We start from the raw sequence: 26,591 nt of genomic DNA, 5'->3' as shown, positions 1-26,591 counted from the left end.
TGTGTATCTCACCTTAGCCTTGAACTTGCTGTGTAGCCAAGGATGACTTTGAACCCCTGATCGTCCGGCCTTTACCTCCCAAGTGTTGGCATGTGCTGCCACATCCAGATCATGTCGAAATCCTACTTGTTACTTATTTTTATTTTAAAATCTTTTATTTTATGGCTATATGTGTTGCCGTGCTATAGTGACGCCAGCAGACAACTTGGGGATCAGTTCTCAGTTCTTCGCTTCCACCATGTGGGTTCCTGGGCTGGGACTCAGGTCTCCATGTTTGTATAGAGTTTACCTCTCTAGTTGGTGGTGTGAATTTGGGAGAGTGGAGCCTAAAAATGAAATGGACTAAAGACTTAGCGATCGCTAATGTTCCTCAGAGCATCAGGCAATTAAGACTCTTAAGGTTAGGGAGATTCTTGTGAGTAAGGTGTGTAACCGGGACAAGCCACATGTGACTAAAGATTGTTCTTCCACAGAGGCGCATGGACAGCCACAGCTGAAGTAAGCGTACTCCTCTCTGCTATGCCTGGGAGGGGGGCAGAAAAACATTCCAAGAACAATTCTATGTTTCGAAGACACTGAGATCACAAGACTCTTGTTCTCTTGGAGTCTTCTCACAAGCGCTCAGAATTCCTCTTGCATGACACTGTGCCTGAACGATGTTCCGACAGCCAGCGAGGGCCTTCATCCACCGAGCCACACCCTCTTCCCCACTCCTGTCCCTGTCCATCTGAAATGTGACTTAAGTCCTGGTTTCATGGGAGCGTGTCGAGCATAAGCTATGGGTCTCAGGCTCCGATCGATGGTGGGCTTAACTCTGTCTTCAGCTAGGCATGGTGGTATGCAAGTGCCATTCCAACACCAGCAGGCAAGGACAGGATCCCCTACAAGTTCAAGTCCAGCTTGGTCTATGTACAGATCCCAAACTAATCAATGTTACATAATGAGATCCTGTCTATAAATAAATAACTAAATTCTGGCTATGGCACTCTGATAGACAAGTGACGAGCCAGGTTCCAGAGCCGCTCGGCCGCACTGGCACACTGTGTGTGGGAAGGTCCGGGGTCAGGCACTCAGCAGGCCTGGCCACGTGTATCCTGTACCTGACAGAAGGTGAGGGCTATGGTTGGCAAGACTCTGAGTCATTAAATGTCAGCCAGAAAACAGGCACCTTTTCTGGCTAATAAAAATTGTAAATAATTTACCAACTGGAGCTTGGCACCTACTCTCGGAGGAATGTGACGTTGGAGCAAGCCGGCGTGCTCCTGGATGGTCAGCTGAAGTTGGTCTAAGGCCCTGTTGCTTGTCAGAGCCCTCTTGCCTTCCAAGCTTTCTGTTTACCACACCCCCATCTCTTTCCCTCTCCCTCTCCCTCTCCCTCTCCCTCTCCCTCTCCCTCTCCCTCTCCCTCTCCCTCTCCCTCTCCCTCTCCCTCTCCCTCTCCCTCTCCCTCCCCCTCCCCCTCCCCCTCCCTCCCTCCCCTCCCCTCTCCCTCCCCCCTCCCCTCCCCCTCCCCCTCCCTCTCGGCTGTGGTTTGTTATCTATGTAGACTGTTGACCAGACCTTGGGTAAAGCATTATTCTGGTGTGACTGGGGATATCCTGATAAGATTAGTATTAGAACGCAGACGTGGTAAGCAGTGAGCTACTGAGAAGCCCTAACGTCTGTGGGCCTATTGGAATCAGTAAAGGTCGGGACAGCTAATGCAAGGGCCCTGCCTGATTAGTCATCTTCAGATTTCTTCTTGCCTTTGGACTCCAACTGAGACAGCAGTTCTTCCCTGTGCCTCTCATTCGGACTTGATCCCTTTCCTCTCCTGGGTCCAACATGCCTTCCTCCCCGTCTTGGCTCCATTTCTCTAGAGAGTCCTAATGACATCTCTGTTCTCTGTTGTCTCTGAGGCCTGCTGTCCACTTCCTGCCAACAGCCACGGCCACCTGTCTTCCATAATGGTGGCCCCTCTAAGGCCACCTTGCCTGGTTTCTGTCCCAGGTGGTGCTGCTGTAACCATGGCCTTGGAGGTCTGATTGCCCAAGTGCCTGGCTTTATCTTCCTGAACCTTGCTCTGCTAACCACCGCTCCGTGTCTCCAGGCGACTTTCTCTCTGCCTATAAATGTACCCTAATCTCCAAAAACTTCCTGTCACTCTCTAGCAAAGGTCACATTTCTGAAATCTCTTCTCCTTAGTGCTCAGTGGTTTGAATTTGGGAAACGCGTTTCTCGTTCTACCAGGTCTGTGTGACGTCTGCCAAGTGGCTTGACTTTCTTGTGCCTGTGTTCTCATCTGCCGGGGTTGTGTCTTCAGTTGCTTTGAGAGTCATGAAGACTGGACAGTAAAGTCAGCTCACACGCTCACCTCCTCCTCCTCCCTGGGTGTCTCAGAACCTGGCTCAGGCCCAGCCACTTTCTGAGAAGCTGCCTTGTGAGTGCCGAGTAGGTGTGTTCAGCCTTGGGTCTCTGCCCAAGTGCAGCACTCGACATTCTAGGGCACTGACTTCCCGGTGCCCGAGGCTCCTTCCCCCACGGCCGCTCGCTGCAGAGCACATCTGCCACCAGTCAAAGATCGAGATCACACACAGGTACTCACATGCTTACCAGGCAGGAACAATCGCACCTGGACGAGCTCGTACTCAGGACTATGGCCTTTTTCTTCCCATCAAGCCTTTGGTCTTGCAGACACTGCTGTTCCAGTCACCATAGAAGGCTTGTCTTGTTAATATCTACTCATTGTGTGAGACTTCTCTTAGGAACCCTTCCTTAACACCCTTTTCCTTCAGAAACTGGTTTAGTCCCTTCTTGGTTCTATGAATGTCCCACATTATCCTATAGTGTGTGTGTGTGTGTGTGTGTGTGTGTGTGTGTGTGTACACAAGACCCAGGGTATCGTGCATATTAGACAAGTGCTCTAATACCAATCCCCATGTCTTTGACATTTTATTTTGAAACAGTCACTAAGTTTCCCAGGTTGGCTCCGAACTTATGACCTCCTACTTGAGCTTTCCCAGAGGCTGGGATCACATGGGCTACCATGTGGTCCCTGTTCTATAAGTCTCTCTATCTGAAATGACTAAGAGACCTTTAAGATGAGGATCCCTTCTTCTTCCTTGAGTTTCTAACTCTTTTGGGGGGGGGGATTTGTTTTTTTTTTCAAGACAGGGTTTTTCTGTATAGCCCTGGCTGTCCTGGAACTCACTCTGTAGACCAGGCTGGCCTCGAACTTAGAAATCCGCCTGCCTCTGCCTTCTAGAGTGCTGGGATTACAGGCATGCGCCACCACAGCACTGAGAGTTTCTAACTCTTGAATCAGTGCCAGATTTGTATTTCAGAACACTGTGTCTAATGACCCTAAGTAACCAGTTGATGAAGTCAACCATCACTCCCATTCCCTGAGTCTTAGCTAGGAGGATGTAAGCCAGAGACTTTCAGGGAGCCAGAGGGTTAGAAGTAAATCAGAAGAAACCAAGCATGGTAGCAGACTACTGAAATTCCCAGCACTCTACAGGTGGAGGCAGGGGGATTTCTGCAAGCTTGAGGCCAACCTTAAGGCCACATAATGACCAACAGGTCAGCCATGTTATAGTGAGACACTATTTCAAACAAACAAACAAACAAACAAGAATTCTGTGCCTCTGTGTGTGTGTGTGTGTGTGTGTGTGTGTGTGTGTGTGTGTGTGTGTGTCAGAAAAAGGAAAACAGTCATGATATGATTGGAGGATGCATTGGACAATAGCCGGGAGAGATTATCAGAGTCTGGCAGGAGTTGGGCGGTTGCACGCATGTACAGAAACTCAGACCAGAGAGAAGGGGCTGCGGAGGCGGCTCAGTGGGAAAGAACACACTGTGAAAACAGGAGTTTGAAAACCCAGCACCCATGTAAAGCAAGGCAGAGCTGTGAGCACACGCATGGAGCATAAAGTCAGGCAGATCCTGGGGTCACCGGTCAGCCAGTCTTGCAGATATCACAAGCTCTCGAACTTCCAATTTATGAGAGACAATAAGGCAGAAAGCAATGCATGGATGCATGCATGCATGCATGCATCCTCATCCCACACAACACACAGACACACACACACACACACACACACACACATTAGAGAGAGCCTAAAAGGCAGTGTAAGTAGAAAGACCAGATTCACTTTTCTCAAAGTTTTGCTGAGGTTTGCTCACAGGGTTGCTATGTCAGATGCAGGAGAGATGGGAAGAAAATGCAACCCAGGGGCTGGGAGAGAGCTCTGCTCACCCAATAAGTGTGAGGATCTGAGTTGACCCCTCAGAGCCCATAGCAAAGCTAGAGTGGTGGCGCCCACTTGTAACCCTCCCCACCCCTGCACTGGATTTGTTGGCCAGTCAGGTGACGTTCAGGTAAAAGTGAGAGACTTTTTCTCAAAAAATAAAGTGAATGGTGCCTGAGTAACGACAGGGAGGCTGATGCTCTGGTCCATGCATGTGCACACACGAAAACCTGCACAAATATGTAAGCGCAGGTCTGAAAACCGACATCCACTATACCTCTTACCACTCCTTGTTGCTGCAACCCTGGTCAAAGCCCTGGGCTGGGGAGGTCATAGGCTCTCGAGGAACCTATGTTATCATTTTGCTATGGTTATGTTGTCAAATTGCCTTCTGACTATTTATGATTAAACCCATAGGTTTGTGCTTCTTTAAACCACAGTCAGAGAAGTTTCCTTTTGCAATGGGCAGCAACTAATGCAGAGACTCGGAACCATGCTGAGAAGTGACAGTATCACTCATCCCTAAAGAGCCGCCTGCGCCCAGGCTCAGGAGCCTCACAGAAGAGGAGGAAGGAGGGACGGAAGAGCTGGAGAGTGAGGAGTGCTGTGAATTTCTGCCTTCTGGATATGGCGTGACCATTGCATTCTCAAGTGTAAAAGCAGCTGTGGTTACCTGGGACAAGAACAGGCCGGTAGACATTCCGGAGAGCCTGCCTCTAGCTGAGGTAGTTTAACAGCTGCTGGCGGAAGGAGGATGGAGAGAGTAAGTCTTGTGTGTGTGAGTAAGTGTGTGTGTGTGTGTGTGTGTGTGTGTGTGTGTGTGTGTGTGTGTAGGGGGGCTGTATGCACTGGTAGGTTGCCTATGCTTCAGGAAATGGCTCCACATCTATGTACATATAGAAAAAAAACATATTGGACTTACTGGGTCATTAAAAGAGAGGGGGGAGGGGGAGAAAGGGGGAGGAAGGGAGGAAGGAAGGAAAGGAAGAAAGAAAGGAAAGAAGGAAGGAAAAGGGAAAGACAGTTTAAATAAAAAGAAAAGATTTGAAGTTGGGAAAACAAGACAGTTTAAGGGTTTAGGGGAGAGCTGGAGGAAAGGAGTGAGATATATATGTTGATATACTAACATATACTGGATACAAGTACAAAATCCTTAAAGAATAAATAAAAATGTATATACTAAAGAACATGGGCTGGCTGGTTTTTTGGGTTTTGTTGTTGTTGTTGTTGTTGTTTGTTTGTTTTGTCAACTTAACACAAGCTGGAGTTATCTGGAAAGAAGAAACCTCAAATAAGAAAATGTCTCCATAAAATTGGCCTATAGGCAAAAAACCAAAAAAAAAAAAAAAGAAAAAGAAAAGAAAAAAAGAAAAAAGAAAAAAAGAAAAAGAAAAAAGAAAAAAAGCCGGGTAGTGGTGGTGAACGCTTGTAATCCCAGCACTTGGGAGGCAGAGGCAGGCGGATTTCTGAGTTCGAGGCCAGCCTGGTCTACAAAGTGAGTTCCAGGATAGCCAGGACCACACAGAAAAACCCCGTCTCGAAAAACCAAAAAACCAAAAAAAAAAAAAAAAAAAAAAAAATTGGCCTATAAGCAAGTCTACCTCTAGATTAATGATTGGTGTGGGAAGACCCAGTCAACGGGGGAAGTTGTCCCCACAGGCAGGTGGTCCTGGGTTATACAAAAGAACATCCAGTAAGCCACACTCCTCCAAGGTCCAGCCCAGGCTTCCCTTCATGACGAACTGTAAACTCTAAGAAGAAACAAACCCTTTCCTCCCCAGATTGCTTCTGGCCACGGTGTTTGGTGTTTGTCACAGCAACAGAGAACAAAGTGGAGGGAACACATCTACCAAAGGCCACAGATCCACCTGCTAGAAAATTAACAACAGAACAGCTGTTGGGATCTTTATGGTTGTTTTGAGATAAGGTCTCTTTTATCTTGGGTTGGAATCAAACTCACTACACAGCCTAGGGTAACCTTGGACTCTTTGGCCTCCTCCTCCTCCCAAGTGATAGGACACTGGTTTGAGCCAGCACACTCAAGTTCTTCTGTTTGATTGGGGTTTTGTTGTTATTGTTTGGTTTGGTTTGGTTTTTGTTTGAAACAGGGTCTCTCTGTGTAATCCTGGCAGTCCTGGTACTTGTTGACCTTCAATTCATAGATATCCACCTGCCTCTGCTTCCCAAGTGCTGGGACTAAAGGGGAGCACTACCAGATGACTACATTCAGTTTCACATGTTGTTGGGGATTAAACCCAGGGCTTCTTCATACTAGGTAAGTACTCTGAACTGAACTACAAACCTGAATTGTCCCTATTTTGGTTAAAGTTTTATTTCATGATTTTTAGTTCCGTGTGTGTGTGTGTGTGTGTGTGTGTGTGTGTGTGTGTGCACATGCTCCAGCCTGTGAAGCTTGGTCTTCAGATCCCTTCAGAAGCTGGAGTTCCAGGTGGCTGTGAGCCACCTGACATGGATACTAGAATCCAACCTCTGGTCCTCTGGAAGAACAGCAACCATTCTTAACTCCTGTGTCCTCTCCAGGGGCCCCGTCTGCACAGTTCTTCTCTTGTAAACTCTGGGGAAGGTGAGCATGGTACTCCATGCTTGTAAGTTCAACACTGATGAGTTCAAAGCCAGCCTAGGATATATGGCAGAATCGTGTCTCAAAAAATAAAAACAAAAGGAGGAAAAAGATTAGAAACCTTCCTTGTTAAGAAGATAGTGATACACACCTTTAATCCCAGCACTTGGGAGGCAGAGACAGGAGGATCTCTGTGAATTCAAGGCCATCCTGGTCTACAGACCAGGATCCAGGACAGCCAGGGGTACACAGAGAAACTCTGTCTTGACCCACTACTAAAAAGAAGATAGTGAGAAGTTCTGTGAAGGTGACTCAGTTGGTAGTGTGCTTGCTGAGTAAACACGAGAGCTTGAGTTCAAACCCCAGCACCCATGTCCGTCTCTTTCTTCCACTGCAGTGATGGGATGCCAGGACCATGGAAGCTTACAGAGAAGACATTTAATCGGGCTCAGCGTCAGAGGGTTAGAGTCTATGATGACAATACAAAGGCACGGTGACAGGTTGGAGGGGGAGGTGGCAGAAAGAATTACATTGGGAATGGCATGAGTCTTTTCAACTCAATGGCCCCCTCCTTCAATAAAGCCACACCCCCAATCCTTCCCAAACAGTTCCACCAACTGGGGACCAAAGACTCAAACATATGAGCCTATGAGAAAAGAGGCATTCTCGTCCTCCTCCTCCTCTTCCTCCTCCTCCTCCTTGTCCTCCTCCTCCTCTTCCTCCTCCTCCTCCTTATCCTCCTCCTCTTCTTCTTCCTCTTCCCCTTCTTCCTCCTCCTCCTTCTTTTTAAAGATTTATTTATTTTATGTAAGTACACTGTAGCTGTCTTTAGACACACCAGAAGGGGGCATCAGATCCCATTACAGATGGTTGTGAGCCACCATGTGCTTGCTGGGAATTGAACTCAGGACCTCTGGAAGAGCAGTCAGTGCTCTTAACCGCTAAGCAGCCTCTCCAGCGGGGGAAGGGGGGCATTCTCATTCAAACCACCATACATGTTAAAGCCCAGTGTGGCTGTTCTTGTTTATAATCCCAGCTCCAGAGAGATGAAGACAAGAGTATCCCTGGGGCTCTCTAGTCAGCCAGCCTAAGTGAATGTCTGAACCATAGGTCTCCTCAGTAAGAGTCCCTAACTCAGAAAACATGCAGATGGCTCCTGAGAAGCAACAGCCTCTCTCCACCCGCAGGCACATGTGAACATGGACGGACACACACAAACACACACACACACACACACACACACACACACACACAGACCACAAACATCATACACACACAAAGAGAAATAATATGAAGCCCAATCCAGTAAAACGTACATGTAATCCCAGCACTTGAGAGGTGAGGACAGGAAGTTCAAGAGTTCAAGATAATTTTTGCAGCAGAGTTTAAGGCCAGCCAGAGATGCATGATACACCATTAAAGAACAGTGCATGGAGATGGGGGGGGGGTCTAAAAGGGCAGTGGGGGAGGGGCAGAATGGTGCTTAGCATTTAGCCTGGGGTCAATGCCTGGGATACAAATGGTAGAAGAAAACCAACTTCTGGAAGTTGTCTTCTGACTTCCACACGTGCATGCTCCAAAGCACAGACACACACACACAGACACACACACACACACACACACACACACACGCATGCACGCACTCACACATGCACTCACACACACACACGCACTCGTATTCACACACACACACACACACTCACACACAGACTCACACACACTCACACACACGCACTCACACACACATACACTCACACACACACATACACACATTTTTTAAAAACCTACTCACCAAAGCATATAATATAAACTCTCCTGTGTTTTCAACAATTCTTTAAACAAGGAAACAAACCTGAACCATGGTGCGTTTCTCTCTGCCTACTGTCCTGTCTGACAGCCCGGCTACTTCCCCTGTCTCCTGGCAGTCTGGATAGGAAGTGTTCTGAACCAAGGAGAAATGCTCTCACCCTGTCTGTTCTGTGCTAGCTCCCCTTCTGTCTGTCTGCTAGCCGCATTCCTATTGAGATTAGGCCCCGGGACTCCTCATGCTGTAGTGAAGATGGCACAGATGCCGTTCCTCACATGCACCAGGTCCAGTGTAACAGTTTCCTAGAAAAGCTGGCTGAGCTAATGGAATGCGCCTTTGTGACTTTGTTGGCTATTGCCAACAAGCTTCCCTCCCACCAGCATTCCTGTGTATACCAACAATAGCAGCGCTGTTGGTCTTTGCCAACTTGGAAGGTGAAAAATAACTTCGGGTTTTGTTTTCTTTTTGCTTCTTTGAGATGGGCTCCCCCCTCACATCAGTAGCCCAGGCTAGTCTGGAATTCACTATGTTGCAAGGTTTGTGGGGAGCTGGGGATTTACTCCAGGACCTCAAGCAAGTGTTCAACCAACTGAACTATATCTCCAGCTCTCTGGATAACATTTTAAAAGTAGTTACTCTGGCTACTAGGAGAGAACAGAGTACAGTGTGGTGAGAGAATGGCTAAGGGGGCAGCTGGGGGTTATCATGGCAGCTTGGACCAGAGACCATGCTGGCCTGTGTCAGAAGAGTGCTGTTCCAACTTTACTGCAGTCTCAATCTTCTGGAGAACCATTCCAGGGTGCTCATTTTCCAGCCCTAGACTGGTAGGCTTTATTCAGACAAAGCTTTGAGTGCACAGCAAGATATCTAGATGCCACCAACTACCAGTCTTACTGTAGAGCTCTGGTGCTGGTCAGAGGTCAGAGCCAGGAGACTTCGTTGTGGAGATAAAGCCAGGTGTAAGATATGCTAGCACACCCTGAGGATCCCAGGAGGTGTAAGGTGTACCAGCACACCCTGAGGATCCCAGGAGGTGGTTCAGACTCGCAGCTAACCATTGGACTGAGCACAGGGTCCCCAATAGAAGAGTAAGAGAAAGGATTGAAGGAGCTGAAGGGGTTTGCAGCCCCATAGAAGGAACAATAATATGAACCAACCAAACCCCTAGAGCTCCCAGGGACTAAGCCACCAACAAAAGGAGAGAAATATCCCCTTTCTAAATTTCCCCCCATGGAGGGACCCACGGCTCCAGCTGCATATGTAGCAGAGGACTTCCTTGTCAGGCATCAATGGGAGGAGTGGTCCTTGGTCCTATGAAGGCTTGATAGATGCTCCAGAGTAGGGGAATTGAGGGTGGGGAAGTGGGAGTGGGGTGGGTGAAGGAACATCCTCACAGAAGCAGGGGAGAGAGGATGGGATGGGAGTTTCCAGGAGTGGGGGGAACTTAGAAAGGGGATATTTCTCTCCCCATCTGCCTCTTAGAGTCTCACTATGCAGCTCTGGCTGTCCTGGAACTCACTCTGTAGATCATGCTGGTTTCGAACTCACAAAGTTCTGCCTGCCTCTGGGTCCTGAGTGGTAGGATTGAATGTGTGTGCCACCCCCACCTGGCCCTTCCTCTGCTCTTGTTTAATTCCCCTCCTCTAGGATGTTCCCTAAACCTTGAAAGGAGAATATGGATGCCCCAGTAGAGCTGAAAGGCAGACAGGATCTCTGAATGTAGCCCAGGCTTGCTTAAATCAGGGAGTCTCTGCCTCGGCCTCTCACGTCCTGGGATTCTTTTTTTTTTTTTTTGGATATTTTCTTTATTTACATTCACATACACTACTCTTAGACACACACCCACTTTCACACACACTCAGACACATATGCACACATACTCATATACACACACACATTCTCACAGGCACATACACACAGACACACACACACACACACACACAGGAAAGGAGAAGGATGACCTGTTAGAAAGAGGAAGTAGATCTGGGGTTATTGGTAGTTGGAGTGGAACAAGAGAGGGTGGTGGGGGTGAACATAGAAAAATACATGATACACATGTATGAAAATGTCCTAAAGAAACCCACTGCTATATATTATTATTATATGCAATAAATTAAACAAACAAACAGGAAGCCCTGGGCAAAGTGACAGGCAGGATTCTGGGTGAGGAGCACTTATAGTAAATGTAAAATAAATAAATAAATAAATAAATAAATAAATAAATAAATAAATAACTGACTGGGGTACAAGAAGCCACAGGGTTTACAGCTGCAGCTGGGCTCCTCAATTGTGCTGAACCACCGACCTGTAGAGCAGGTTTTTCTCTAGTGACAGTAGTGTTGGAGTGGGAGTGGGGTTGGGGGTGACCCTAGAAACACCGTCTCTCAGCCTCTCATCAGTCTAAGCCTTGGAAAGGCAGCGCGGTCTCCCTTGGAGAGAAGTAGGTTAAATCTGCTGTGCAGTCTCAGGAATGACGCCGAGTGCCTTCTCAGACGTGTATCATTCAGGAAATGTTTTTACTTCTTGACTCACAGAAAGAAGCGCTGAATACCTAATCCTATCCAGAAGAGTCTTTTACCCAGGATTCGCAAGCCCCAGTCGGGCGGCGCCCTCCGCCAAAGCTCTCCTCCCTCCACTGTGTTTTTTGATGGTTTCCTCTGGCCTGGCTCCTTCCTTCCCTTCAGACTACAATAATGCCACCCCAGCCTAAACCAAGCCCGTCCTCCACCCTTCCTCCCCTCAGCTCCTGCATTCTTTGCTTTTACCCCAAGCTTCCTTCTCAGCTGCTCGGGCTTCCTCGCTTTCTTTTCCAGGGGCTCCTCTGGAACCCGCGTTCTATCTCCAAAGCGAGACAGCCTCCTCGCCAGCCATCCACAATGACCAAACCTGGGCCTGCTCCCTGCTCCCCGCCGCCCCTCCCCCTCCCGCTCTCTGCTCCCCGCTCCCGGCAGCCTCTGAGGCCTGTGGCTTTAGATACACGCTGGTACCCTCTTTGATCTCCCCTAGGTGGTCCATCACATCCTTCCACAGTTAACTACAACTTTTAATTAGTCCCTAAAGAGTCTGCTTTTCTACTCCTATTCTGTTATAATCATCTCTCCAGCCAGCAGTAATCTAACCCAGAGCTCCTCTAAAGCAGTCTCACACAGAAGTCACTGGGGTCACCGAGTGTGTCTCTGTGTGCATGCACACATGTGCATCCCTGCTGGGGATGAAGCTCAGGACCTAGCGTGCTACGAAAGCTGAAAGCTGTGCTCTACCGCGGAGCTGTGTACTCAGCCCAGAATTATTAGAAAGATTATATTTTGAGACGGGGGTCTGTCTTTGTTCCTGTGCTGAAACTCACTATGTAGACCAGGCTGGCACCTAACACATAGGGATTAGCCTGCTCCTGCCTTTCAAGCACTGGGATTAATGGTGAGCAACATCACACCTGGATCTATTTTAACGATTTTGAAATCCTGATGCCTGATATAGTGAGATGGTGAAGTGGGCAAAAGCGCTTGTTGGACAAGCGTGACAACCCGAGCTCAGTCCTCAGAACCCACTATAAAAGGCTCAGATTGACTTCTGAAAGTTGTTCCCTGACTTCCACAAACTCATCTGTCTACACAGACATACATGCGCACCTGCATGCACACATGCACACACACACACACACACACACATTGAGACGGAGGGGGCGTCAGCATTGCATTGTGAGACCCTAATGGGAAACAAAGTAACAACAAGAAACAAGCAGAGCTGCAGATGGCTCCCCTGTACTGGCTGCCTTCCGAGAGGATCTGGGTTTGAGGGGAGATGGATCACAACCACCAGTAACTACAGTTCCGGGGTCTGAGGCCTTCTCTTGGCCTTTGAAGGTGCCAGGCATGCAGCCTGTGTGTGCTGACATGCATGTACATACACGTAAAGTAAAAATAAACAAATCTCTTAAAAACAAAAACATAAACAAACCTAGACTTCAGATAAGAACACTATAGGATTAACATAACAGCTGATGTACACCGCCATACAGATGTGGAAACCCACAAAATACGCGATACCCACAGTCAGCTTTAATGTAAGCTGCAGACTTCCGGTGATTATGACGTGTCAAAGTAGGTTCATTAATTATACCACATGCCCCTCAGATATTGATGCATGTTGATAAAGGCAACGATGTATAGACATATGTGAAGCAAGAGGCTTACAGAACATCACTTATTGCTCTTAATATTGCCTTAAACCTAAAACCTAAAGTCTGGAGAGATGGTTTAGTGGTTAAAAGCACTCGCTGCTCTTCCAGAGGACCTGAGTTCGATTCCCAGCACCCATGCTGGATAGCTCACAACCACCTGTAACTCCAGAAGATAGAGCTGCTCTTCCTGCTTCCATGGGTGTGCATACAAGCACACATACGTGGTATACATTCATACAGACACAGATACACACCATATACATTCACACACATAGTAGACATTCTCACAGACGCATATAAATAAAATAGAAAATCAACAAGAACCAAAACTTGTTCTAAAAAAAATCATATTTTTTAAAAGCAGGACTCAAGGGGAAAACAAAAGTGGGATTCAGGGCTAATCATGATGATACACACTGGAGAGCTGAGGGCAGAACAGTAGCTGAGGGCCAAGCTGAGGGCAGCACATCCAGTTCAAGTCTAGTCTGAGCTACCTAAGACCCTGCCTCAAAAACAAACAACTAGTGTGCAAAGATAAGGCACTCCCCTTACTAAAAAAAAATTATATATATACACATATGTATATGTAAATGTATATAAATATATATATACATATATATTTAATGTGCATTGGTGTTTCGCCTGCATGTATGTCTGTGTGAGGGTGTTGGATCCTGTAGTTACAGATAGTTGTGAACTGCCATATTGGTGCTGGGAATTGAACCCGGGTCCTCTAGAAAATCAGCTAGTGCTTTTAACTTGAAATTCAATTCTAAGGAATAGTCAAATCCCAAAAGAGTGTGCATAGAGGGCATGTTTATCTGTTCTCATAGGAATCTGAATCAGAAAGATTTTTAAGAGGTTGCCACAGCAACTCATGCCTATAATTCTAATCCCAGCATTCAGGAGGTGGGACGGGTGGATTACTGTGAGTCAATTATCTATCTATCTATCTATCTATCTATCTATCTATCTATCTATCATCTGTCCACCCACCACCCATACATCCATTCACCCATCTATCTACATATATATGTAGATATATAAAATACTCACTATTCAACACTGACTGTATTCCAAGCACTATGCAAAGTCCTTTACATACATTAGCCCACTAATATTCAAAACTCTCTCTAAAGGATGAGTATCACACTATCTTATAGATGATTATTAATAATTGCCCCAAATCAGCAAGTCCATCATGTCTGGCTTCATACCCAATTAGATCTCCTCTTCCAGCTTCCCAGGTTGCAGGTATAATCAGAATTCCTGACATAGCAAGGCAAAGCCCCACCATCTGCCTCGGCCCCTAGCCCAGTGCTTGCCTTCTGCCCAGTGGTCCTTCTCCGGAGGACTCCATGGCGGTCCTCACAGTTCTCATGACCGCTGCCTGGATCACCACTTTGCTGTTCTCAGCGTCCCACTCACAACGCAAGACCAAGTCTCTAACACAATGTCCCTCCTTCCCTACCTCTCTGGAGGACATTGCCACATGGCACAGGGGCATCGATGATAGACAGTGGAGTCCTGTCTTCCCTTGGGAGAAGCAGCCCCGCCACATTGAGTGACCCAATGGGCCATAAAGAGCTCATTGGAAAACAATGTACTCTAGCTGTGCTTTGTACTTAGGAGGGAGGACCCGGGTTTTAACTCCGGGGAGTAGGCCTTTGTCTGGTGAGAATGACGTGTAGGACGTTATGCAGCCAGGATTTCCCTACTGATCTGATAGGGTTATTGTTAGGATTTGTTGAAATAGTTACTTAAAAGCATTCAGCATTTGTTGAACACATGGCGAGGAGAAGGAAGACTGCCTTATTAAGTAGTCTCTTCTCACAGCCACTGGCTTATTGGCCATCCTTGTCAAGAATGCAGACTTAACAGCCCAGCCCGTGTCATCCACTAGCTGGCCACTGCACTGGCAGCCCCTCCCCCTCTGACACAAACACTTTCCTCATTGCTGCGGTATGCTGCACAGCTGAGCGTGCCACACCAGGAAGGCGCCACTGACTGGCTATGATATAAAATCAGTTTGATGAAATGTCTCCAGTGCTTCGACAAAGGGTGAGAGGGAGGAAAGGCATTGTGTATGGTCATGCAAACACAGGTCAGGAAGAAACACCTCAATTCTGATGTTCTCCTGTCAGGCCAACCTTAAAACAGGGCACTTGGGAACCAGTGAAATCAAAGTTGTCTTTTGATGCAAACACTTTGATAGAGTGGCGATTCCATAACTGTGAAAATTTTAGATTTATTTTATGATGTGTGTTTTGCCTGTAGGCATGGATGTGCAGCACGCACATGCCCTTGAAGGTCAGAAGAGGACGCTGGGTCCCCTGAAACCAGAGTTATAGATGATGGTGAGCTGCCCGCTGAGTGCTAGGGCTCCAACTCAGGGTCTCTCCAAGAACTAGTGCTCTTAACTGCTGAGCCATCTCTCCAATCTTCATGATGTTTGATGTGTACAAAGCTTAAATGTTCTCAGACCTTCTAGATACACTCTTTTGGAATGGGTTAGGGGATGAGGCAGGGTCTCACTACACAGCCATGGCTGGCCTGGACTTAATATATTGACTGTGTCAGACTTGAACCTTCCTGGTTTGCCTCCTCATTGCTGGCATTACTGGCACCATGTTTGGTTCTACATATTCTTGGAGTGTGTGTGTGTGTGTGTGTGTGTGTGTGTGTTACAGGCATGTGTGTATGCCTTGGCTCAAATGTGGAGGTCAGAAAACAACTTTTAGAATGGGTTTTCTTCTTCTACCACGGGCTCCAGGCCTGACCTCAGGTAGGCAGACATACTTGGCCAGTGACTTTACCCACTGCACTGACCTTTCTTACTGATCCTGGATTTTTTGAGACAGGGTTTCATGTAGTTAGGGCTAGCCTCAAATTTACTATGAAGCTGAAGATAACTTTGAATTCTTGATTCTCCTGCCTCTGCCTCTGAAATACTGTGATTACAAGTATGCATCACTGTACACGGATATTTCTGTGTATTCCTCACTTTCAGATCCAAGACTGGGTTCTCATATGCAAGGGGTTAGCACGAATCTAACCTTACAATATTCTCTGGTGCCAGAGAAAGTTTTTTTAATTAATTAATTAATTTATTTATTTATTTATTATATGTAAATACACTGTAGCTGTCTTCAGACATACCAGAAGAGGTCGTCAGATCTTGTTATGGATAGTTGTGAGCCATCGTGTGGTTGCTGGGATTTGAACTCAGGACCTTTGGAAGAGCAGACAGTGTTCTTAAACACTGAGCCATCCATGTCTCCAGAGAAAATTATTAAACTAATGATCACATCATTTATATTAAGAGTCATGAACTTGACAGGATCTTGACAGTTCACAAAAAGAAAAGAGACAGGGACTGGAGAGATAACCAGACGCCACTGGCTGCTGGATTCTCAGTGCCCACACGGAAGCTCATAAATATCTAAACTTTAGTCCTAAAGGATCTGACGTCTTCTGGCTTCCATGGACACCAGTCATTCGTGTGGTAGACAGCCATATATTCACTGGAAAGATTTCTCAGTAGTTAAGAGCGCTTATTCTTGGAAAAGACTTGGGTTGGTTTCCCAGTATCTATATCAGCTGGCTCACAACTGGAGTGCCAGCCTCAGGGGATCCAGCCTCTGGCCCCTCAAACAGCCATGCACACCACACACACACACACAATTAAAAATACGATAAATCTTAAAACAACAAAGTGTGGCATATATACTGTCTTAGTTATGATTTCCATTGCTGTGAAGAGGCACCATGACCAAAGCAATTCTTATAAAAGAATTTATGGCAACTGGCATAGAGTTTCAGAGTTTCAGTCCATTATCATCATGGCGTGAAGGATGGCAGTGTGCAGACAGACTTCGGCTGGAGGAGTCCAGAGTTCTACAGCTTGATTAGATGGCAACCACAAGGAGATTGTCTTCTTTGTCAGTCAGGAGGCAGGGCTCTCTTCCACCATGGGTGGAGCTTGAGCAAAGGGACTCAAAGCCTACAATCATAGTGTCTTACTTCCTCCAACAAGGCCACATCTCCTAATGGTGCCACTTCCCTTGGGCCAAGCACATTCAAACCACCAAATAAGCATCATCCTTTTGCTGGGCTGCATATAGCTGCACACGCTGCAATCTCTTCCTTTGGGAGGATGAAAGCAGAAAGATCACAAGTTTGAGGCCAATATGGGCTACATAGAAAGTTCACAATAACAAGAAAACACAACAACAAAAACTATCCTGCAATCCTTCCCTGGAAGAGTTACAAACTAAATCGTGTCTGTGTGTCTGTGCTTGTGCTCAACTGCACACGTGAGAGTTATGGCTACTGAGCTGGCTCAGTGGTACAGCCTCACCTCACATGCCTGCTTGGCTTTCTGATGGCTCACAGCATCTGTAACTCCAGTTCTGAAGGTGAGAGACCCCAACTCAATGTTTTCAGACCCCTAAACAACTAGCCCAGCACAGAGTAACTTATTTTTCTGCTTTCAGCTTGAGAAAGATAGTCCACCCTGTTCTAGTTCCAATGTTTAACTATACAATGCCCCAAGGACGTTTGCTCCAGATAATCTCTAACCTTCCTTAAGGCATAAACTATCTCCTAACTTCCTCTTTCTGTACTTCCCTATTCCAAGCAAGATTTGTCCTCCACCCCTTGCCTTGTGATTTTTCCTCTTTAAATATCCCTGACTTCAGTTGCACAGGTCCCACAGTCCTCTACCCCTGCGTGGTGTATGACTGTGGACCCCAGAGCTCTGGAATAAAAATCCTCTTGCTTATTGCTTCGAGAACGTGACTCACGAGTGATATGGGTGTCACCTTCAGAGGCATGGGGCACCCTCGTCTTTTTCGGGTCTTACAAAGGCTCCCACACCCTCTCCTGGCTTCTATGGGCACTACGCATGCATATGTCTCACAGTTATACATACAATCAAAATATTCACAGACATACATCCAGTGAGAGATTACAAAACAAGTAAAGCAAGTGCTGAACCTCTGTGTGTCTCAGTGTTGTTATAAAACAGGGAAAGTTAGAGCTGTGTAGGAATAGTTTTTCCTGGTGTGGACAAGGTGCATAAACGGCTACATAGTTTCATGGCTCACAGCAAGTAGCAAGTACTCATCACTCAATGGTACCCATTATTACTACTGAAATAGTATCACTGGATGTCCACTGTATATATGGTGCAATGGTAATTTTTAATTCTAAGTTCATTCTCCACATAACTGTCTTCTTCTCACTGGCTTTAAAATATCTTCTTTGTTCAAGTACTGAACTTTATGATGGTTTGCAGGTACCAAGTCATAGCCCCTGAGCATCATAAGGAAAGAAGACACTTGGCTTTCTTGAATTTTTTCTTTTCTTTCTTTTTTTTTTTATATAGTTTTTTCCAAGACAGGGTTTCTCTGTGTAGCCCTGGCTGTCCTGGAACTCACTTTGTAGATCAGGCTGGCCTTGAACTCAGAAATCCGCCTGCCTCTGCCTCCTGAGTGCTGGGATTACAGGCATGTGCCACCACCGCCCAGCAGGCTTTCTTGTCTTTTGAGACAGGGACTTTATATATAGCTGTCTTAGTGAGGGTTTCCAATGCTATGAAGAGACACCATGACCAAGGCAACTTTATAAAGAGCAGCATTTAATTAGAGCTGCCTTACAGTTCAGAGGTTCAGTCCGTTCTCATCATGGCGGGAAGCGCGGCTGCGCCCAGGCAGGCAGGGCAGCGCCCAGGCAGGCCTGGCAACGAGTAGCTGAGAGTCCCAAAAGCAACCTGCAGAAGGCTGATTTCCTCAGGCAGCTGAGAGGAAGCTCTCTTCCACAATGGGTCTTAAGCATAAGAGGAGACCTCCAAAGCCCACGCCCACAGTGACACACTACCTCCAACAAGGCCACACCTCTTAATACTACCACTCCCTATGGACCAAGCCTATTTGAACCACCCTAACTGGCCAGAAACTTATCAAGACCCTCTGTCTTAGCCGGGAGTGGTGGCACAAGCCTGTAATCCCAGCACTTGGGAGGCAGAGGCAGGTGGATCTCTGAGTTAGAGGCCAACCTGGTCTACAGAGTGAGTTCCAGGACAGCCAGGGCTACACAGAGAAACCCTGTCTGGAAAAAACAAAAAAAACAAAAAAACAAAAACAAAAAACAAACAAAAAGACCCTCTCTCTTTGAACTCTGCCTCCTAAGTGTTCTCATGCCTGTAATCTCTCCTCTCAAGCCTCCCCTCGCACCCTGGTCTTGATATATAGGCACCTAATTGGTCTGAAACATATTATATAGTCCAGGCTAACCTTGAATTCAAGGTGGGTTATTTTTGTTTTGTTTTGTCTTGGTCTCAGCCTCCAGAATACTGGGATTAATAGGAATGAGTCACCTAACTCAAGTAGTATAGTATATTCTGCCTGTCTGCTTTTTTTTTCTGCTTTTTTTTTTATATTGAAAAGGGAAGTAAAGGGAAGTAAAAACACTTTATGATAAAATTAAAGATTTACATGGAAAATACTTCAGATAAACACGTGTCTGTTTGTTTTAAGACAGGGTTTCGCCGGCGGAGGTGGGGCACGCCTGTAATCCCAGCACTCTGGGAGGCAGAGGCAGGTGGATTTCTGAGTTCGAGGCCAGCCTGGTTGGTCTACAGAGTGAGTTCCAGGACAGTCTTGGCTATACAGAGAAACCCTGTCTCGAAAAAACCAAATCCAAAAAAAAAAAAAAAAAAAAAAAAAAAAACAGTAGCCCAGGTTGCCTTCAAATTCACTAGTAAACTGTCCTTGAACTCTTGACCTGCTTCTCTCTCCCAAATGCTGGAATTACAGGCATGCACAACCACATTTACCACTGTGTAGTCTCTCAAAGCAGCTGTCTTAATTTATGGAATGTGACTTTCCTTAGTTTAAAAAAAATCCAGGAAAGGGGACTGGAGGTACAACTCAGTTGGTGAGTGGCTCCCTGGTTATCATGAAGCCCTGTGGTCAGTCTTCAGTACCAGCCATGTAAAGCCAAGCAGAGAGTTGCAGGACTGCAATCCCAGCCCTAGGGAGTTGGAAGCAGAAGGATCAGAAACTCAAGGTCATTCCCAGGCATACGGTAAGCTAGAGGCTACCTAAGATCCTGTCTTTTTTGTTTGTTTGTTTGTTTTTTGTTTTTGTTTTTTTGGATTTGGTTTTTTCGAGACAGGGTTTCTCTGTGTAGCCCTGGCTGTCCTGGAACTCACTCTGTAGAGGCTGGCCTTGAACTCAGAAATCTGTCTGCCTCTGCCTCCCAGAGTGCTGGGATTACAGGCAGTGCCACCGCCCAGCTGTAAGATCCTGTCTTAAGAGAAAACAAAATCCTTACTATTTAGCATACGGTCGGAGCTCATATGCTCTTGCCTGGGGGCCTGAAACATGACCACCCGATATTTTAGGTCAACCTGAGCTACAATGAGATCCTGTCTCTATAAAAGAAGGACATGTCACACCCCAACTCCCTAACACTTGTGATTTATGACAGGAAATCAAGGTCATACAGAAGTCTCAAAATGCCTAGAACTGAATTCACTTCCTAGACACTCCAGGAATTTCCTCCTTCACCTTATTATCTATGCATATTACTCACTAAGAAGATGGCCCCAGGCCAGAGATGTCACTAAACAGTTAAGAGTGCCTACCTTCCTGCAGAAGACCTAAGTTCTGTTCCAGCATCCATATGTATGGTGGCCTACAACCACCTCCACTAACTCTAGATATCTAGGATTGAACATTCTTTTCTAACCTCTGTAGGTTCCTGCATACATACGGTGTCATATATGTACTCTGACACACACATGTAACATAAAGCAAGATAAATCTCGAGGACCTTGAGACCGAGCTAGCTGTTCTTGGTATGGGAAGTGAGTTGGTACTTTCCATAGGTACCAACCTGCCAAGAACTCTCAGTATGGATGCAATAACACCAAAATCCAAGAGCTGCCTTTGCCACCGTCCCCTGAACATACAGACAGAAGAGGCAGGCTCAGCGGGAGACAGCATGGCAGAAAAGGACACAAGTGTCTGTGGAGAGTCCCAAGGGCAGAGTGGGGCTTCATTCTAGAGAGTTCTAAGAACAATGTTTGGTTAGCCAGATTCCTGTGGTCCAGCTACCTGTCCCATGGGTGGATCCAGGGAAAATAGCTAAAAACATTAGGAGTACAGGCCCTCTTGGCTTGGAGCAGTAGCCTCAGGGCCTTTCTCTCGTCAACTTGAGGTCAGGGGCATCTGGGATGGTCAAGACCAGCCTGTGCTGCAGGAGGTTTTGTCTTTAAAAAAGTTTTGAAGAGGAATGTTCTGGAGAGATGGCTCAGGGGCTAAGAGCACTGGCTGCTTTTCCAAAGGACCCAGGTTCAATTCCAAGTGCCCACATTTCCCCTTACAACTCTCTATAACGCTAGTTCCAGAGGATCTGACACCCTCAAAAAAATTAACAAGAGGTTAGAGAGATGGCTTAGTCAAGAAAATACTTGTTGCCCAAGCTTACAAATCTGAGCCAGATTCGTAGCACTCACAGAAAGGTCAGAGAAGGCAAGAGGTTGCCTGTGAGTTACTGGCCAGCCTGTCTAACGAATTCAAACAACCAAACTCCAGATTCAAAATGCAAGCATGGCTTATGTCACACCCAGACACAAGCAGGGGTGGAGCAAGATGACGCGCTGGGTTAGACGGGTCTGCTATCAAGCTTGACAACCCGGATTTGATCCCCAGAAGAAAAGAACCTTTGACTTCCACACATGTGAGTTGTGTACCCATACAAACACAACTTAAGTAAACACGCAATAAGAAGAGATTAAAGAAAAGGCAATATAGAATCTAGATAGCCAAACCACATATGGCAGCGGCTAGCCTATAATCCCAGAATTCTAGAGGCTGTGGCAGAAAGATCAATCGTGAGATCAAAGCCAGCCTAGGCTCTATATAAAACCCTGTCTCACGAAGTAAAGGATTTCTTCTCCAGGATCTCGCCACTGCCTCTACCCCTCATCCCTCTACTCCCCCTTATTTCTTGTGTGCCACAAGTCTGTTTGTGGTTTTCAGGCGCAGCTTCCTGCCTCACACTGTGGCTTTGCCTATGCCTCCTTCTACAGGAAATTTCCCTATGTGTTTGGTCACCCTGAAAATTCCATTATCTTTCAGGGTTTGTCACAGGTACCATCTCACCTCTATGACCCAGAATGACCTCTCTCCTTGCTACCCAATCCGGATACCAGTGACCCTGCTGTGGTTCACAAAGGAGCCAGTGAGCATTTTTATTACTCGGTTAGCAGTCAGGGCTGGGCTGGACTTGAATTCATACTCTCAGCCTCCCAAGGGTTGAAACTAAGGCATATGCTACCGTGCTTGCCTTACCTATGCATTTCCCTAGCTTCCAAAGGGCAGGAGCTGCCCCGTGTATATTTTTATAATTCCAGCAAACAGGGAAACCTGAGTTCTAAGCGAATGAACAGTTTCCCCTGAATTGGATCCTCAAATCCAACCACATGGGATGATTACTGGGGTACCCAGAGGTGAAGGTTGCCTTCTAGAACTCTGTTACCTTGGCTCTGTCCCTGTCTAAATAGCAATGTCATTTGAATCCTTGGCTCTCTTCCTGACTAAATAATGATTGTGTTTCCATCTAGCCAGATAAATCTTTAGAGTACCTTTTTGTTGTTGTTGCATAATGCGTAAATGCTTAAAGGAGATGGACCTTATACTAAAGGCTCAAGGAAGGTCTGAGTCCTCCTGTGAATGCATTGGAAGGCAGGGCATGCAACCTTCATTAGTAGCAGAGCACAGTGACAGTAGCAACCTACAAATGTTTCTGTGGGCTTTAATCTTGCAGCAGTTTATAAGCCCATTAACATTCAGCTCACTGCCCCCTGGAGAGGCACACCGTGGGGAAACCACACTGGTTCCCAGCTGGAAATAGAACCACCATCCTCTTCTCCTTGGAATTTTCCCCCAATGAATCTGTCCATACTAGGTTACTGTGGTCCCCCTCCCCATTGCCTTTTTTTAAATATCATTACAATTCCATGGCATTGGAGCGGGGGATGGTTCAATTGGTAAGGCAAGGTAATACCTGGAAAGCATGCGCAAAAATGCACCGTAACCCAGTGAATGCAAGAGGCCACAGGTGGGCCTGGGCAGCTCCTGGCCAACCAGCCTACCTGAAACATGAGTTCCAGATTGAGAGAGATACTAGATCTCAAAGAATCAGGTGGACATGGTTGAGTGACTGAGGAAGACTGCCTTACAGTCCCCGCCCCCACACGGGCACAAATAGACCTGTCATCAGACACACATTCCTTGATTGTTCTTAAACAAAACTTAGTGGCACTAAGTAGATGCCTAACCTCCTCCAACACTGTCCATTTCAGATCACATCTGTCTACAACATCCACTAAACTTCACCTCTCCGGTCGTCCAGTCCCCGATAATGTCTCTTTGGTCTCTGAATTAACCTACCGTGGGTAATTCATACAATGTTTGTCCCCTTGTGACTATGTTATTTCACTTCCATAATGTTCTCAATAGTTGTCCTTTTGTAGAAAATATCAGTACTTCATGCCTTCTTACGGTCAATACTCTCCCATGTGTGTGTGCCTTGTCTCACTAATCCTGTTTTCTGTTGGGGCATTTGGGTGGTTCCAACCTTCTGGCTGTTGTGAGAGGTTCTAAATCCATTATTTTAATTCCATTCTCTATAGACTTACAAGTGGAATTGTAGACATATGGAATCATACGACAATTCAGTTTAACTTCCAGGAAACAGGCAGAGCTTCCCCATCCCCCACAGTGTCTCCATCAGTTTGCATTCCAACCAGGAACAATTCAAGGGTTTCAATTTCTCCACATTCTTGCCAACATTAAAACTTTCCCGTTTGTGTGTGTGTGTGTGTGTGTGTGTATGCATGCATGTATGTATATTAGCAATCCTAATTGGTTTTATGGTTTTTTTCTTTCAGTAATGACTATTGGTATTGAATATATTTCAGTGTGCATAGTTACAGGCTGGAAAGAAAGAAAGAAAGAAAGAAAGAAAGAAAGAAAGAAAGAAAGAAAGAAAGAAAGAAAGAAAGAAAGAAAGAAAGAAAGAAAGAAAGAAAGAGAAAGAGAGAGAGAGAGAAAGAAAGAAAGAAAGAAAGAAAGAAAGAAAGAGAAAGAGAGAGAGAGAGAAAGAAAGAAAGAAAGAAAGAAAGAAAGAAAGAAAGAAAGAAAGAAAGAAAGAAAGAAAGAAAGAAAGAAAGAAAGATCGCTCAGCAGTTAGAGGTACTTAGAGGCAACCTGATCCCTGCCAAGGACCACCCTTGGCTTGGTAAGGGGTTCCTGAGGAAGGGGTTTTTGGGAACAGTGAAAGAATAACTCAAAGTCAATCATGGGTTCAAGCTGACAGCTCTGTGTTCTGCTAGAGCTGACTCTCCAGACAGCTGTGTAGATAGCTCAGTTCTTATAGACCAAAGCCTAGTCTTTTATTTACATATCAATTCAATTATTATCCTAGGTTCTCTTTTGATTATCCCACAAATCAACATTTTATGATCTTAGCCCCTTGATTCTTACAGACAACAAGTATATATTTTTTAACATAGCAAATTAACTCAGAGATCTGCCTGCCTCTGTAAGCACAAACAATAAATTTAGCTGGGTGGGAATTACCTGAGATTACCATTCCCATCATGCCTGTACTTAAACTTACTCTGTTCCAGGCTGACCTTGAATTCAGGAATCTGCCTGCCTTTCTAAGCACAAACTTACAATAAGCTAGGTGGTTGGGATCTGGCTCTGAGACCACCATTCCCCAAATCTCTTTATCTCTTTCCTTAATATCTTTCTAATAAGCTGGCTTATCATCAGTGCAGCTGTTGCTGTCTTTTGAAGTCTGTGAAGCCCCCCACACAATTCATATGCACCCTTATATTTTGCATAGTTGCAAACATTCTTGAACTTGTGTTTTCAGAGTTCTTTCCGACAGCCTTAGGGCTATCCTGAAGTTCACAGCATTTGCTACCTTGTTGAGGAACACAGTCTTGCCTCCCAGACTCATGCTGTTTCTAATTACCATGGAGAGCATTCCCCAAAGGAGGAACATGAAAACATGTACATTATTGTACAAACAGGTCCCATACCCACAGCAACTCAGCAGTCATGGAGGCCCCCACCCTGCTAGCTCTGCTCCAGGGCTGGAAACTGTGTCGCTCCAACCCTTATGCATGGCAGGATTTGGCAGATCCCAGGAACCAATATGGTAGAAGCAGGCAAATCTACAATTTCAGAGTGCACACACACACACACACACACACACACTCAAGCACATGCATACACTCACACACAATAATGTACACACACATACACATACACACAAACACATATACATGAATATACACAAGAGAAATAAATGAATGGAATTTTTAATTTAAAAACATGTACATATTGGCATATATCAGAGAAGGGGCTATTCAAATTCATTGAACATTCTTATTTACAATAGGGTCTTGTGTAACCCAGGCGGACCTCAAACTCTATGCAGCTAAGGAAAAATGACCTTCTGATTCTCCTGCTTCTCTACCTCCTGAGTGCTGGAATAAAGACATGCACCACTACACCCAGCTTTATTCTACACCAGGAATCAAACTAAGTGCCTTGTGCATGTTAGACAAGTAAGCCGCAAACTTAGGAGAGGAGAGGAATCGATATTGAATTCACTCTCCCTTTATTGGTCACACTCCCTCTGAGGCAGGGATCTTTCATTAAACAGCATCTTATTGATTGGGGGTAGGGGATTAGGAGGATCTGCCTATCTCACCCTACCCTTGACCCTCAGTACTAGTGTTACAGATGTGTGTCACAGCACCTGACATTTATGTGGGCTCTGGGGATCAGAATGCAGTTCACAGCTGAGCCATCTTCCCCCTACATATACTTTTGTAAAAAATTGAAAATCTGTATGTATGTAAGCATGACATACTGGAGATCAGAGGGCAGCTCTCAGGGGTCCGTTCTCCCTCCTGTCATGTGGATTCTGAGACCATACACTTGGTGACAAGTGTCTTTATTGAGTGAGACATCTCACCCACTCATATATTCCTATTATTATATATGGTTTATAAGCATTTTACATAAATTTCTAAGCAAAAAGAAAATACGTCCAACTAGTAATAATGTAATCACTAGCCACCAGAGCCAGACTTTGATGTGCATGCTTGTAACCAGGCCTCTGGGGAGGTTGAAGTAGGAGCACTGGGAGTTTGCGGCCAGTTGGGCTACCTAGCAAGTCCCAACCTGGAGCACATAGCAAAAGTATAATTCAAAAGGGGAGTGGAGATGTGGCTCAACAGGTGAGAGCAATTGCTTGCTCTTCCAGTGGTCCTGAGTTCAGTTCTCAGCAGTCACATTGGGAACTATGACTGCCAGTAAGTGCGATGGTCAGAGGGACACCCACACACACATGGGATACACCTATGCATATACATGAAGACAAAATAAACCTTTAAAAACTTTATCTATAGGGGCTGGAGAGACGGCTCAGCAGTTAAGAGCTCTGACTGATCTTCCGAAGGTCCTGAGTTCAAATCTCAGCAGCCACATGGTGGCTCACAATTATACATAACGAGATCCGACTCCCTCTTCTGGTGTGTCTGAAAACAGCTACAGTGTACCTACATAGAATAAATAAATAAATCTTTTTAAAAATTATCTATATATTTTTAAAGCTACCAGAGTGATAGCTAGCCTTGGGAATCTCAAATGACACCAGTGTTGCCAACTCCCTTCCTATCAGCACCTTGGAACTACCCAC

General features: G+C 45.9%; 1 long non-coding RNA gene across 1 annotated transcript in view; it reads left to right on the top strand.

The window, feature by feature from the left end:
• The window catches only part of LOC127667982 (uncharacterized), a 41,203-nt gene extending 36,199 nt beyond the window's left edge, over positions 1–5,004 (top strand). The window contains exon 3 of the long non-coding RNA XR_007973970.1: positions 4,647–5,004. This is a non-coding gene — a long non-coding RNA (uncharacterized LOC127667982). The remainder of the gene's footprint in view (positions 1–4,646) is intronic.
• The last annotated feature ends 21,587 nt before the right edge of the window (positions 5,005–26,591 follow it).

The sequence above is a fragment of the Apodemus sylvaticus genome, chromosome 17 (genome assembly GCF_947179515.1).
Source record: "Apodemus sylvaticus chromosome 17, mApoSyl1.1, whole genome shotgun sequence".
Taxonomy (NCBI): Eukaryota; Metazoa; Chordata; class Mammalia; order Rodentia; family Muridae; genus Apodemus; species Apodemus sylvaticus.
This window is presented reverse-complemented; position numbering and strand designations above follow the sequence as displayed.